This window comes from Hippocampus guttulatus, chromosome 17 (assembly GCF_054856545.1).
Source record: "Hippocampus guttulatus isolate MCC_2025c chromosome 17, RoL_Hgut_1.0, whole genome shotgun sequence".
Classification (NCBI taxonomy): domain Eukaryota; kingdom Metazoa; phylum Chordata; class Actinopteri; order Syngnathiformes; family Syngnathidae; genus Hippocampus; species Hippocampus guttulatus.
This window is the reverse complement of record NC_141277.1, coordinates 4,920,531-4,935,442: the sequence shown is the minus strand read 5'-3', so window position 1 is coordinate 4,935,442 and position 14,912 is coordinate 4,920,531. Positions and strand designations below refer to the sequence as shown.

The 14,912-nt window shown below is 45.9% G+C and overlaps 1 protein-coding gene across 2 annotated transcripts in view; it reads left to right on the top strand.

Annotated features, from left to right (window-relative positions):
- exd3 (exonuclease 3'-5' domain containing 3) overlaps window positions 1-14,912 on the top strand; it is a 30,488-nt gene that overhangs the window by 14,525 nt on the left and 1,051 nt on the right. The gene's annotated exons all lie outside the window — the stretch shown is intronic.

Here is a 14,912-nt window from a genome sequence, read left to right as displayed (position 1 = left end):
CAGATTTTTCTGTTTCCTCGACCAGACTCTCAGTATTGACCAGCTTTTTATGAACAAAGGACTTTTATTTGGATCTTTCTTTTGTTTCTGGTGTCATACATTTCATGTTTAAGGAAGGACCACTGAGGAACTCAAAGTTCTAGCACTAGCCAATAGCTCGCATTTATCTGCTTTGCTGCCATATTGCCGCCGTCCGGCGGAATCCTCATACTTTCGAAATCATCACTTTGCAGGAGACCCAAAGAGAGCGATCGCTTTTGATCACTTAAAATTGGAGAGTTTAATTTTGAAAAAAAAGTATGCAGATAGTCTGGTTGCATTTTGGTACCTCATGGAGAATATAGAATGAATATTTATTCATGCTCAAAGTTGCACATCCGACTAGATGAACCGATACGAGTAGGTGTTAAAAATATTTTAACGTATTTATTTTTACCAGTTTCAAATGTTGAAAATGGCATGCTGTCTTTGATGATGCAACGTGGAACAAACAGCCCATTTTTGGGGTCTTCTAAAAAATGCTGAGTTTGGAGGTCTGAGGATTCCGCCCCATGCCAACGATTTGCAAGGTTAGATTGATGCGTTTCTCACTGGTCATGCTTTCAGGAGATGACAGGGAGCAGCAACAGCAAGAAAAGGGAGTTAGAGATGGTTAAAAAGTAGGGGTGGGGGGGGGGGGTACGACATTCCATAGGCATGCCAAAACATTCCGAGGGAAACCATCCCAAATATTTCCCACTGTGTGTGGTGAGTGTTTCGCATCTCCTGTTACACACACACACACACACACACACACACACACGCAGGGCTTGAGAAAGTACACAAGGGTGCACACGCACAAGGGTGGTCATTTTCTACATCTGACTGATGCTGTACATTATTACAGTTGGATGCTGTTGTTAAGTTGAAGAACCAAAATCTTTGACTTTTTGTGTGGCATGTGTGTATGTGGAGGGAAACCTGCTGCGTCTGTATGTCTGCCTGGAGCCAAACCAGGACGAAATCCCACTGTGCAAACCATGAATGGACCACTAATATGTAGCTTTCACTTGGCTGTCCAGGAACTGTCATATGATGTGGAAATGATTTATGAAGTGGAACAGGAGCTGACACATTCAATAATAATTACCAGTAGTTTGAAAAATGAGTGGAAGGCTGGTATTCCGAAAATAGCTTTCCTACTTGAAGAATCAAGTTGCTGGTATACATTTTAACTGCAGTACTATACCTGGAAAATGTATATCGGTACCAGTATTAAAATACTAAATATTAAGTATCTCTATATTGAGGTACCGGTTTTGGTTAAAAATGAACAGCATTTTTCAATATCAATGATATCTTTCAACTATATATGTTTTTATTGATGCCCTTGAATTTCTTTCCCCCATGAAAATAGGAACAGCTTGTGTAGTTAACAATGACTGTTAGAGTTGCACAAAGTCTGGTCACATGCCAACTCTGCTGCGGTGAGTGCAGTATTTCAGAATTTTTCGTCATCCATCAAGGTATGATTTCTCTGGTGAGCCGCAGTATTTTATTCCACTTCACTGCTGCGGACGGATGTAAAATCCTCTCCGCTAATGGCCCATTGTACAAAATGAGACCGTATCTTTTGCTCCCTGACATTAAATCTGCTCTTCTCCTCGAGTGCCTGAGATTACCTTTATTTCTCGCTGTCTGACCCCGTCTCCCCATCTGCTCCTTGCCCCCTGCCTCGCTGCTCCACTCCCACCCTCAGTCTCACTCTCCGTTTCAGTATAGCAAAGGCGAGGAATCCGGTGCAGCCGGCAGCTGGAATGTCCTGTTTGTCTTGCTCTGTTTGTGTACATGTGTGTGTGCGTGAAGTTGGCGAGGCTGGTGGCGGGTTTTGATGTGTTCCATTGTCTGAGAGCCAAGCTGCTTCCTGTCACCGAGCCTGTGAGAATCGGAGTGGATTTAAAGAGGTGGGGAGGGAGAGAGTGTGAGAAGGAAGCCAGTGTCCATGACAATGACAAGGTGAGCTGGAGGTTGGCATGTAAAATGGAATATGATGGGGAGGGGGGATTACCACTGGGAGATAATTGGAGCTGAGTAAGAGAAGAAAGATGGAGGAGGATGGTGATGGAAGGGACAGAAACGGGAGGAGGGAGTTGGAAAGGGAGGAAGAGAGGTGAGAAGGGAGGAGAGAGCCTCAACAGGGCTTTTCCTCTAAGCACCAATACAAGGAAGTAATGCGTAATTTCCCTTGTTTTCCACACACGCTTGCTGATAAACACAAAAGTCCCTTTTGCGCAGCCAGTGTTGCGCCTCACTCTTCTGTATATTAACCCTTTCCTGCACCCTGTAACCTGATAGCATGACAAGCTGTCCACTATAGTAACCCTGTCAAGGGTTGAATAAAAATGCACCAAGAACCAAACAAAGAAGGCAATAGGACCTGTCCCAGCATAAATGGGATTACAAACCAAATTGTTCAGTATGCATGATGCAGCTGTTCCATGGTGGTTTGGCGATAGTACCTGCATATTGAATTAGTTGCTCAGCCATTTACAGGAATCCATTCTGGTCACATCTGTGCTGGGCTGGGCAACCCAAAGTTCATTTTGTCAAGTGTGAAAAACATAGAGGTTAGCTTTTGATTGATGCTTTCATAGTTACCCTATTTTTCGAACTATAAAGTTGTATCAGTCCAAGAATGCATCTTGAAGAAGACAAAAACATATATATACAAGTCGATCCGGAATATAAGTTGCATTTTTGGGGGGAAATTTATTTGACAAAAATAGAGACCAGGAACAGTGGAACTCCGACACCTGCCCCAGATGCCTATTTGCTAGTCTTGGATTATGCATGAAAGTTACTTTCAAAGCTGTCTTATTACAGGTACTTTCGGCAAACTGCACCATGCCGTGTCTTGTTTGTGTTCCTTGCCTAATTAATCAGTGAAACCCATCTTGCTGGTGTCGTCTGATGTTAGGCTTCTCACATTGCTGATGGCGCTATGATCATCCCGCCTACACAACCACAGAAACACAAGCCTTCACCTGGCAAACCACCTGAACGGTAGCAAGCACTTGGTGGAAACACGGCTTCAGTCAGTTGGCTAACGTTAAAACGCTTTTGCAAGGAGGCCTACACCTGTGCCATTCTTGATGAGTCTTTGTGTGTGGGTGGTCTTGAGACAACACACGTATATAAGTGGTGAGGAACGATGGGGCTAAATGATAAGGCATGCAGGGGGAGAACATGAATTAAAAACCACCATTGAGGAAATGGAATGCAATGGGAGAAAATAACTCAAATGCCATTTGCGTGCGTGTTGTGTACACTATACATTTCCCTGGAAAAAAAATTGCCCGTGGCGGTACATTAATCATTCTACATGTGCTTTTGTGCATGTGTGTGTTGGTGCGTGCCAGTTCCTGGCCGATGGAGGGGTTTCGACAGGGCAGAGCGGTGCATTCCTGACGGGCGGGTGATGTCATGAGAACTAGCTGTGCGCTTGCAGACAGACAGCCCTGTTTATGTTCCCCTCCTGAGGAGAAACCACACGGTGTGTGTGTGTGTGTGTCCGACCACACTGTTGGCTCACGGGGGAGGCAGGGGAAGCCGAGAGGCACTCGAGAGGGTCTACTTTCCCCCGCAGCTCGGGAAAAGGGAACCACTTAGTGATGCTTTCCCCCATCGAAACGTCCTCACAGAAAGAGGAAGTTTCTCATGTTTTGCAGAGCACAGTAGCTGCATGGCCCGACTGCTGCTGTGAGTGATTGCCCTCCTGGTCTCCTAAGGGAGGGACACATCTATGCTGCATAATAACAAAGCCAGGCCGGGCTCAAGTAATGCCAACAATATCACACAGAAAAACTGACAAAATGTTTTCTTTTTATTTATTTTTTAATCTCATGCAGTGACGACAATGTCGAAATGATCAACAGCCTGCAAAAATATAGTACCGGTAACTGCTTTGCAGCATTATTCTGCTCAATAAGTCCTAAGTTCAGAACATGAAGATAATTCTCCCATCCCATCAGAAATAGTTAGCTAATAATCAGTTGATGGTTAGTTATCCCATTGTTGAAATTTAGTGCCTTCGCCATCTCTCGTTTTCATGAAAGCAAATCGGTGAAGCACGAGGATGCGTTCAGGCTCCAAAATGCTCGTTGTCGGGGGAAACTGCCACTAAACCGCAGAACCAACGGCTTCCTTTTCAAAAGGTTCTGCATTTTATTGGTCTCGGTTGGAAAATTTCACGAGCATCTTAATGCCGTTATGCAGCCGTGATGTACAACGTTTGCAAATTCAACTCTTAAAAAGTTGCCACAAATTTCTGTCTCATGAAATATAAGTGAAAAAAAAAAAAAAGGACGAGTCCCAGCAGCCATGCATTCCCCTCCCCAGATAACTGCTGCTGTGTCTGCGGTCATGGTATAATGGTTTCCCTTGCGATCGTGAAATGTGATCTTGGGCCTTTGCAGCTTAGTGAAGCAGAACGCATTCTCCCACACTCAAGTGGCAGTGCAGCATAGCAAAGCTCTTTTTGCAGCTCGTTCTGCCTGTGCCGCAACACAAGCTCGCACGTTGACAAACTCTTCCCGCCCTTCTCAGCGGGGAGCTTGGTTGTTTAGTTTATTATTATCTTTGACTCTGTGGCACTCTGGCTTGCTTTGATACCTTGGCGTGTCTCCTCGACATGTAATCATGCGTTTGATGTCGTGTTTGCTCTTGCTTTGACTTGACAAAATGTTGTCAGGAGCGCATTTTTGGGGCTTGTTTGTTGTGTTGTTGATGTGACTTCTAAGAGAGTATATACCACAGCGATCATGTGTTTGCGACAGATGCTGCCGTCTCAGCCAAATCGGCTTTTTTTTATCCTCCGCCTTTAAAAACGATATTTCTTTCAATTCACCAATGAGGCTCACCTGACGTTATTTGTCTGCAGATTTTTTTCAAGTTTAGGATCTAGTTTTTCTTTCAACGAGGCATTATAGCAAGCAGCAAATCATGTACTGTCTTGGATAAAGAATATTTTTCACGACAGCGTTATTGGAATACTGTATATCGTATTCCGCTTGTCAAGCCAGCAATGTGCCATAAAAACAGTCGGCGTGACTTTTTTTCCTCCGATTTTTGTAAATCTTGGTTGATGATTAAGATTTCGTGGTTAGTTTGGGGAAGTGGGACAGTTACTGCTTGCCAAGCTGGTCAAGTGAATTTTGATTGTTTAAAATTGTGGGCCTTATCTTGGGAACAGATCAGCTTTGTTTGACTAGAAAAACCGACTGGCTGGAGCGACCATTCGGATTAGCATTCTAGACCGATTTGTGAGAATAGCGACGACAGATGGAAGAGTGTGAAAAGATAACCTTGGCATCGGGGTGACAAGGTTGACAAAGATTTTTGCACGGCCTTCGCGGGCACCTCTTAGTTTCCTTCTCGTTTCCGACTCTTTTACACAGAGTCGGATTAAAGTGAATGCGCTTGGCGGGTGGGAATAGCCACAGGCGGATCCCCCCTCACCCCCAAGGGATCTGAGAGGTAGAAGTCTCGGGAGGTCAGGCTTGCTTGGCCTGGGAAAGGCCTGGATGAGCACAGGGGGATAAGTATGCTGAATTTAAAAAAAAATGATATTGAGAAAGAAATGGTGAGTTAAATGAAAGATAAAGCAAGATAAAATGGAATGTAATGCTTAATCCCCTTTAGGATGACGTGACATCAATGAGTGTGGCCAAATTGAAATGTACAGCGAGCGCATGCATTGGACTGAGAGTAATGTGGATGATACCGAAGCAAGAGTAGATTTCTTGAACTTGTATGTTGGGATTGGGAGGCTATACTGGACTGTAAATGGAATGGAAAATTATATTTGCCGAAAAAAAAAGAAAGAAAACATGACGATGGTATGCATTTGCATGTCCACCCCCCATTTCCTTCTCCTCCCCTTTCAGACCAAGGAAGCCGAGTGTCCGTGTTTCTCATCGGAACTTAATTCCGGTATTTTATCTTGCGTCATCAAAGTGTGTTTGCATGTGACTATTTTTGTGTATGCTCTCTGGAGACCAGTAGCATTGCCTATGGAACTTAAACACAAACAAACACCAAAATGGCTCGATTTCCACAAAAAAGATAGCACTATAAGGACATACAGTAAGTTGCGCATCGCCACGGCCGAACTATTCCACTCGTGTCTACTCTGAACTTGGGTCACCTTTCAGACATGCCTTCGCTCGTGTGGTTTTCGGGGCAGTGCGGTTGCGGCATCAGTGTCTGCTTCGGTTGGGGGGTCTCTGTGGTGGAGAGTGCTAAGTTGTAAGAAATGTGAGTGACAGCGGCTCATCCCAATACAGTTGAGGTGAGAATAAATGCCGCGGTCAAGTCACTCACTGTCCCCTTCTGTTGCCGGAGCAAACCAAAGGTGACTGCAATTGCCCGAGTACCTGTCTGTCGTGATGATCCTCTGGACTTGTTACGTGCAGCCTTCCTGGATCCTGGGAGTCATTTCTATCTTTCGCTCTTTCGTTCCCTTCATTTTCCTGCTGTCTATTTTGGTCAACTAGTGGCCCGTTCCCACAGTGCTGCTGTTCCCATGGTTATCGCCGCGGAGATAGCGAAGGGAGGGGGGGGGGGGTGGTGATTGGGGCGGTGGCGTTGGGCTTGATGGAGAGCGGTAAAGACAGCGTTGCTCTGTTCCAAGGGATTGGGGACCCTGGCTGGAGAGGGGAGTTGGGGTGGGTTGATGGGGGGGGGGGGGGGGGGGGGTGGTTCTATGGCTATGGTGGGGGTGAATGGAGGGTAAGGGGTCCAGAGCGTGTGTGTGTGTGTGTGTGAACGTGTGTGATATGTAGCTCCCATGAACTTCACAGGTGGCCCACAAGGATTCAGGATCCCCGCGATACAATGTTTTGATTTGAATTACCAGTTGTTGACGGGCTTTGCTGCCCCATCCGTGAAATTGGCATCAATCATATTCGGTACGGACGATACAGTCCACTTTATGACAATATTAACATCTAATAACAAATTAGATGACAATATAAGGTCAAAATTCATCTTGCCCTTTGTTCACACCGCTACAGTCTCGTTTTTCAAGACTTGTATTTATTTTTATTTTTGCATCATGTACACACATTTACACATTTGAATCTAAATGTTTGGAGCCTGCTTGAACAAATTCTGAAATTGTGGTTAAGGGCTGTTAATTTAACCGACTGCGTTTACACAAGTCAGTCACGAGTTGTTCACATTCAACTTGGTGTCATTGAGGGCGCTGAAAAGATTGACAGATCATCGCATGTCTTGACTTCGGTGTCCTTAAACGTCACTCTTTGATTCTGCATTTTGCAGAATGTTACATCACGTTGGTGTTGAATGGAAACCTCGGCTCCCCAAAATGATTATTTTTGAGTAAATAACACACAAAAAACTTTGGAGGGAGTTTAACAAACACTGTTATTAAAGAGAGCACACCAATACTTTGGACTGGCTAATGACGTAAAAATAGGAAATTGACCAAATTTGGAAATATGATGTTTCCACCTACCGGCGACAACAAAAAGTATACTTAGACATTGAAAAAAATGTTTGTGACCACTTTCCATTGCTTCATGCTTGCTCATTCGTGCATCCACCGCGGCCGTGTCATCCTGAAGGGGGGATCCTCCATCTGTGATCCCTTCTCAAGGTTTCTTCCGTTTTCCCAAATGGATTTTCTGGGAGTTTTTCCTTGCCCGGATGGAGGGGCGGAGGGGGTGGGGCTGGGGGGGTTAGACCAGGGGATGTTGTCAATCTCTGTAAACTGTGGGCTTGTGAAGACCTTTGAGCCTCTTGTAATTGAGGCCTATATAAACTTGACTTAACTTGACATGCAACAAGTATAGACACTTTTCTCCCCCAGAAATTAAAACATTAGTTTGACCACTGGTTATTTGGTTTATCTACAGTCACTGTACGTGTCACTGTTATGGCAATACAGGAAACATATGAGGAAGTTTGGGGCTTGAGCTTATATATAGTGAACCCTGATGTAAAAACAGCGCGAAAGAACGAAGGTGAGGTGACGAAGGTGGCACAGGAAGTTGAGAGAAAGGCTAGGTTGCCTGAAGCTACCTCCAGACCAAGGACGAGTGAAAGGATGGGAGCAAGCCCGCATTGGGAGGGAAGGAAGAGTGTGGGGGGAGGGGGGTTGGGGGAGAGTGTGGGGCTCAGAAAGAGGGTTGGATTCAGTTCCCACACTTCTAATTACTGTGTCACTGGAGACTGAAAGGGGACTGCCCCTGGCCCGAGGGAATTCGCTGGGGCCGGTTGCGGAGAGGCAGAAGCGTCGCAGGGAAATCAGGAATAGTCGAATTAAAGCGTGTGCAAGGCAGACAAAAATCTCTCCATCCTCCCCGCTCTTGCTTTTACCTGGCCGCATTCGCAGTTGGGGTGATTTATTCCGCTGGAAGCCTCACTCTCTCGGTTTTTACCCACATAGCCCAATCAATCGCTCACCTCACTTCTCCCTAACCCTCCTTCGCCTGCTGTCTTTGTTCATGATGGCGTACCGTCACCCGTCTTCAACCCCCTATGTACTCCCTTTTCAAGCTCCTCTCTGCCTCCCGCCTAAAGCTTCGTGTCCCCCCTCCTGCGTCTCTTGTTGACATGGGCAAGTCGCCCTTAAACACTTTGATGTGAGTTTGAACTCGCGTGCACGCACGAACCCACTGACGTCTTATCCCGCATGATTATTGCCACTTAACCCCGCGTTCCTCCCTCTTTTATGTGCCTTTATCTCGCCTTTCCATAGTCAGTGCACATTTGCTTTCATCCCGATAACATATTTGATGTCAACAAGACAAATGGCCTGCGTGGGGAGGCCGGACTTTGAAAACAACCCCGTTCAGATGTGAATCAAGGAATTATGACTTCAAAAAAAAAAGAAGGCAGCCGTGGATGTGAAGAATATCGATACTGTCTACTTGGACGGCTTTTACTGATGTCTTTCTCATTTCCAAATAGGGGGCACTTGCCAAAGGGCATGTCTCCGGTGTCGTCTTATGGTGACCTTCCATGTCCTCAAGACAGAGCGGCTCTGCTTGCTGCAGCCGCTATCGTCAATATTTACAGTCTCGGATGAGTCACGCAACATTACAATAACATTCCCCGCGTGCCTCGGCATCGGGAACCGATGAGAACAAAGTAAAAGTCGGGGGCGCTCCAGGGTGAGCCGCGCTGATATACGGGATTCTGCCGGTGGCTCTCCCAAGACGAGCCTATTGTTTCTGTATAAGTGCGCGTATGTGATGTTCACGCTGCTTGCTTCAGGTTGGCGGTTTTAGAGTGCGGGGGTCGTGACGGTTTCAGAGCTGTCTGCGCATGTCAGGGGGGGGAGCAATGGGTGTCGCAGCATCAACAACCTTACGTTAGCTCAGGAATGAGGAGGCTCCACTTGTAAAACAGCAACGTGCCAACGGTCGCATGTCATCTGCTACCCGTTTGCAGTGCCAGCCTTCAATTTCCACTCGTTTTATTTTATTTTATTTTTTCCATTTTCACCCATAATGCCAAAAGCTACCCATCAATAGAGCAAGGGCGGTTGTCTAATCCAGCTTTGTATGCATTTTTATCCCTCCTCAAAACACATTGCCGAGCGAACGGCATTGTCAATGGACCTTTTCAGCGCCGTGCTTTTTTCCTGAGCTGCTTGTCTTAGGACTGGCCTCAGCTATCTGGCATCTGAAGAGGGAAGAAAGAGTGCTCAGAGAAGCAGAGAAAGGAGGAGGTTAGAGGTGAGGGACAACCAGAGAGAAGTGGCGAGGGAGATTGAAGGGAACCCTGGAAGGGGGTAGATGAAGCTCTAAGCGAGACATAGAGCAAGAGAGACAACATAGGTCCACTTGGAGAGAGAGAGCGAGAGGGAAAGAGGTTGGGGTTGAAGGTTGAGTGGGGAGAAAACAGAATTAACTGACTATGCCAAGATGAGGGAAAGCATCGGTGCTATTTGTGTGACGGCCAGACTGTTATCTTCTCTTCGATAAACCGTTATCATCTCCTGTACACGTTTGAGCTCCAATAAAAAGGGTCTCGGGGAGGAGGAAGACGAGGAAGAAATCTTGTCCATTGTCCAAATTCCTTTTTTTTTTTTTTTGCCCGTTTTTGCCTGATAGCTATTAGAAGATTGAACATAGCATATATTTGATTTAGCAAAATGTTGCGCTTTGCACCACAGCCCAAAAATACGCATCACTGGGAATATTCAGAACGACTTTTATGGTTGTTATAGGTTTATTTTTACATCTGTCCAGTTTATGCATTGACCTGTGTGGGATTGTGTGTGTGTGTGTGTGTGTGTGTGCGCGTGTGCACGCAAGCGAGTTGAGTCAGAAGGAGTGTGCGATGTCAAGTCCAGACAAGCTCTGCTGTGGTCCAAGTTCAGGGTGCCGTCAGGTGGTCGTGGTTAGTTACCAGAGCTGCTAATTACGCCAGACGCGGGCATCTGAGACACTGCCCAGATCCCCTCAGGATCATGTGGGAAACGAGTCCACGGTATGTTTTCCCGCAGCTTCCATCCAGCTTTAGTGGAGTGTGGACGACTCAATATTTTCACGCAGAGAATTTACATTCAGCGCTTATGCTGAATTTGCCTCGCTTCCGCATCGGAATGTTGAACTCAGGTGGCCAAAAATTGTCCTCAAAATAGATTTATGTTACTGAAGTAAAAAGGCATTAGTAGTATTAGTGACCACTGACCCTGAAAGGGTTAAAGGAAACTGTTTTGGGGGTTTTTTTTTTGAATGAAATGTTGTAGGTAACATTAAGAGAGAAACTAAACTGTTACAGCCTGCAAATTAACTCATTCAGTACCGACCAATTCTAGACCAAGTCTGAAAAGACGTTTAAAAACGTCATTGGGAGTGAATGAGTTAAAAAAAAAAATGACTATGAGGCCAATGTGACTCTTTCATTTGCACAGTGTGATCCAATAAAAATATTTCTGTTTACCGCTTGACAGACATGTTTGGTTCCAGTTTAAGTCTGGTGTTGATTACAGCCACTTCCAAAACCACAGTATTTATTTTCTTAGTTCAAACAACTTTAAAGTGTCACTTTTTTTTTTCTCCCAGAAACACAGGCTAAGATCCTGACATCCTCTATCATGTTATTGGCGCTACCTTCACACCGCAGTAAAAATGAGTCCCAGGTCCGCGCCCCCCCCCCCCCTTCCCTCTTCATTTGTGACTTTTTCTTGGCAATGCCAGAAGCACAAACCGCACGATATCTGAGCTTTTCCAGACCGGATGCGGGTCACTTCAACATGTGGTCTTCAAGTTCCTCTTAAATGCCTCGAAAGACAAGTGTGACTTGTAAAGAGATGTGACCTGACTTTAGAAAGGGTCATCAGATTTTCAGTCGACGAAGTTCAATGAAGTTTTATGCGTGCTTGTTGAGTATTTTTTGTTCATGTGTCAAGAATTCACTACCTTGCCATCAAAATGTTGCTTGAATGTTCTTTTCGTAAGTCAAAAAAAAAAAAGATCTTTGGCCTTGAATGCTTAGTGTCCCTTAAATCATACAATTTGAAGGTCAGCCATTATTTTCAGAAAAAATGTGCTTCTAAAATCTGATTTGACGTCACGCAGGGCCGTGTTCACGATGTTGCATTTTCGCAGTGCGGTCTTGTGAGACTCCAAATGCTGAGCTCTGTCTGCAGATTGTAGTCCGATTTGGACACGTTGCAGACAAAGGTCACTTTCGTGGCCGATTGTAAGTTGTCTTGAAGCGTGATCCCGGTTGGCAAGTGACATCATCGAATCCCCATTATGCTCACCATTGGCTTATGTCACTTGGACATTCCCGGCGGTGTGAATACAAATAGAAATAAACCCTTCGAAGGCTTGTGTTATTCTTGAGGAACCTCCGCCGCAGCGGGTAGTTCCTCTCAAACGAACCCTCCCGAGTTCCTCGGAACTCTCTCGTTGTAAAACACCTCATATTGTACACAGCGTGTGCCGATTGTATTTTGAATGTATTTCAATGGTAAATGCTAAAATTAGGTCAGCCTTTTTCAGCGGGTTTTGAAGTGTGCTTGTCAATCTTTTTTGCAGTGTGCCATATATTCGCATTTAGAAGGAACTTATGAACCTCAGTGTTTTTTTTTTTTGTTTTGTTATTTTTAATTCATCAATGTCAAAGACTGCAGAACATGTCACATATCATTTCCGGATAGCGGCGACTACAGTGGACAGCTTATCATGTTATCAGGTTAAAGGGTGCATGAAAGGGTTAAAGTTATGTACTTTTCATAAATATTGTGCACATGCGTTAGACCGCAGCACTCTTGGACAGCGGCGTTTAGTGTTCGTAACCTTTCCCTGGACTCCAAAGTCATCCCAATGGAAAAAGGCAACATTTTCAAAGGGAAACGATCGTGCTCCCCACTTTACGCGTCTTCTCTCCCAGTTCCCACGCTGCTCCTTACCTGACGTGCTACAATTTGAATCCAATTCACCGCCACGCAATTGGCTGCCCGGAGCATGTGACCTACATCGGCCCTAAAAAGTGCCGCCTTTTTGGATTGGTGTAGGATTTTCCCATGGGAGCTGCCTGCGGAGTCAGCGCAGGGTGTGTGAGCGCGTCGGTGGGGGGTGGGGGGTTGGGGGGGGGGATGTCCCCCCTCCCACCTCCTCTCCAATATCCCCCTTTCTCCCCCCTTTTTTTTTCCACCACCTCCCATCCTTTGAAACACAGTATCACACTTTAGATGGCCTTTGTTGTCACAGCAAGAAGCATTCTTTCTCTGGCACGGCCACACGGAGTGTGAGAATGCCCGAGGTTCCCTGGAAAACACTGAAGGAACAAAAGAAGGAGACGACGTGTCGCAAGTGTCCAAAATTAGAAAAAAAAAAGTGCAATTAAAAAGCAAAGTTCTGTTTGAATGTTTTGCCGTCCTTTTGATCTCTTCGAGTCTGTCATTTTTATGCCTGCTAATTGAAATGAGCATTGTGGTTAGAAGCCGAAACATCGCCCCGTCTTGCTCAAGCCGGGCATCCGGCGTGCCCTTTTTACGAGTGTTGCTTTTAAAGCATGAGTAGATCACAAGCGACAGGAAGTCAAAGCTAACGATTGAAGTGCTCACACGATACCGACCGACTGATGGTCACCACTCGGTTTCTCCGTTCGTGTTGTCGCTCTTTCACTTCGGCCCTTGCGGCTCATTCAGAACTTCTGAAAAGAAGAGGAGGATTAGTGTCCACGTTTTGTAACATAATTTCTGTAGGTTGTTAATCCGCTTTGTGTCATTGCAATTATATGTATTCTTCTTTATTTATTTATTTTTCTGATGTCGACACGACAGATTGTTATTTGTACAACAATAATGTGCAGTCACCTTTGGATCTTTGTACAATCACCTATGCACATGTTTGGCATTAATTCCGCTCTTTCTAAAAAAAAAAAAAAAGTCCAGCAGTTAAATATATTGATGTGGAAAGTCTAGTCTTCATGTGCTTCGGCCAGCCAAAAGCAGCAAAAAAAAATCATCCGGTCTCAGGCAGTGAGATGGAAGCATTGCCATCTGTATTTATTTAAACACAAACCACCCACTTTGACTACATTCATTTTGCTCTTGATTTCCATTTTGGAACCCCAAATTCATTGAAAGCGCTCCACAAATCTGTCCGTACCGATTTATCACCCTGTGTGTGTGCCTTGCCGTCCGCTTTCACAGCATACCTGCACTTGTCGCTGTGTTTGGATGAATCAGGAAAAAGATTTCCATGCAGGTTGCGTGTGTGCCTGCCTTGTGCGTGGCTTAGCCTTGAGAGTTCATTGCAGGTTCTGGCTTGCTCCGCTCTGGGAAACTTTTGAGCTGAGCAAATAGCCCTCTGTTTTTCTGGCTGCCGCCTCGCTCGTATATGTGAGCTGCGGGAGTTCAAATGCGCGCGGTTTTTGCACGCACCGCGAGTGTTTTGTCTGTGCCGGTGGAATTTTCTTTCTGCAAATGCATGTTTTCCGTATGTGTGTGAGCGTGAAGGCGGCGTAACGGGAGGGATGAGTCTCATTCCCACAGACAAGACAGAAGCTAACACCCTCAGCCTCTTCCCACACCTCCACTGTCTAGCCGCTCGCCCCGTGTCTTGACCTCAGTCACCACAGAGGCAAACACGGCTCGCCTTTAAGCCAGGGACGGCCGAAGCTACAGCCTGTGGGCCATTTCGTTGCCAGTGAGAGTGTAAAGCGGAAAATCGGCACCTCCAGAGCCATGATCCTCAGTCGGAAAAGGGTTGGAGTGCCCTGTCCGAGTCGGGATGAGGGCCTCCCCCAAGTGCCCGTCTAGTCATGGCTAATACTTTTACTTGAGTGAGATGTGTTGAATGGGGTTTGATTTAAAGCCCCCTGCACTTAAGTCGAATTTTTGTTTGCTGGGTGGAGCTCAGGTGTGACGATAAGGCTTTTAGCGCTCGCATGCTGTCAGGATGGCCAACAGACAAGTGTGTGTCTGTGAGTGTGAGTCGCCGTGTGTATGTGCGCGCGCTCGTGCGAACGTTGGTCGGGGGGGGGGGGGGGGTCGTCAAGCAAGAGGTCACGAATGTCCTGCTGGGGAGGATGGGTGTCCTCCACCGTCGAGGATCGGATGGCACGGACGTGTGAACGTTACAGAGGCGTCGACGCTCTTCCCGCACACACACACGCTCCCATCGATCGGGATCTGTGTTGCTCCTTTCCCACCAAAGCAACGAGGTGGGAAAAATGTCTGCTTCTTGGACGCCGGCCAATACAAGTTGTGAGACAATTCACTTGTCGGTTTAGCCAAAACAAAAAGTGAAGATCATCTTTTGGCATGTGTATTGAAAGCACTGTTCCACGTAATACGGTCTTGTTAAACGTCACCGGTAGCAACACCTTTTATGTGATGAACGAATTGCAAACATTGTTCCAGGTGTATTTTTTGTTTTCCT